The following is a 1,188-nucleotide window of genomic DNA, read 5'->3' on the forward strand; positions in this document are numbered from 1 at the left end:
TGATTCCCCCCAGGCTTAGTTGTGCAAAGGATGATGGAGAGAAGGCCAGGAGCCCATAAAGCCAAAAGGATCATGATGGAAATCTGACTCTCCAGTGTCAGATGCCAGGTGTTCCATAGATATGAAGTACAAGAGGGTCAAGCACTAAAGCCAAGGGTCATTCACCATATCAATTTACCAAACAAGGTATGCAAAGTTGAGCACTAGCAAAGTTTGCCCCAGGCAACAAACTGTCAAGTCCAGGAAATGGCCAGCAACATGTAATCTAGCAGAATATCGCATCACCAGCTAAACATTTCATCAGGCAATTGTTGCCTGGGAGCTGAGAAGCTTTAATGCAGGGGTCTCCAACCCCTGGTCTGTGGTCCACGGCCGCCTGACAGCTGGGCTGTGAGCATGGAGACCAGCGGTGGTCCGCAGCTCTGGCTGGTGTATCCCCCCAAGCGGGGTCAAGTAGGCGCACCAGCCGGAGTCTGCCATGCAGATGGCAGGCTCGGGGTGGTGAGCAAGTTGTGTCTCAGGTTCAGTGCAAGTTGTGTGACAGGTTCAGACCTGAAATGGGAGAGTGGATGGGTTCTGGCATCATGACTTCACTCTTGGGGAAGTTTCTCCCCCTTTGAGGGACACCAAGCTCCGCATGCATGCATGGTCCGGGGTCGGTAGATTTAATGGTCCGCAATCTCCAAAAGGTTGGGGACCACTGCTTTAAAAAACAGTAGCCAAAGACGGTAATATCATAGCCAGGAACGAAAACACTTATTGGCTGCAGCACAAACTCTAAAATCCCCTACAGCTTCACAGGGTCTCTGAGCAGGGGATGCGATGCGAACATTCACAGCTAAAGGGAAACTTTAGATGCTGCATAGCAGAGGACAGACCACTAATTCTTAGATCTCCACTGTTGCTGAAAGCAATTCTGCCGGAGGTAATAAACAGGGCGCACTATACTTTGGTTGCACACAGAATTGCTGGCCAGATAAGTCTCCTGACCGTAACTCTGCGGACTGGAGAAGCCAGTGAGGGGGAATTACCATAGGGTTTAAAGCATATGAAGGAGAATCTTTCTAAGATTTGAGGGGAAATTTCCCAGCAGAGACAAAGTAAAGTTGGGGATATCTCGCTAGTGAGAACAGTATGGAAGAGGAAATCCTAGCGGAACATGGAGTTAGGGCAAATCAATTTTTTTGT

This window comes from Pyxicephalus adspersus, chromosome 12 (assembly GCF_032062135.1).
Source record: "Pyxicephalus adspersus chromosome 12, UCB_Pads_2.0, whole genome shotgun sequence".
Classification (NCBI taxonomy): Eukaryota; Metazoa; Chordata; class Amphibia; order Anura; family Pyxicephalidae; genus Pyxicephalus; species Pyxicephalus adspersus.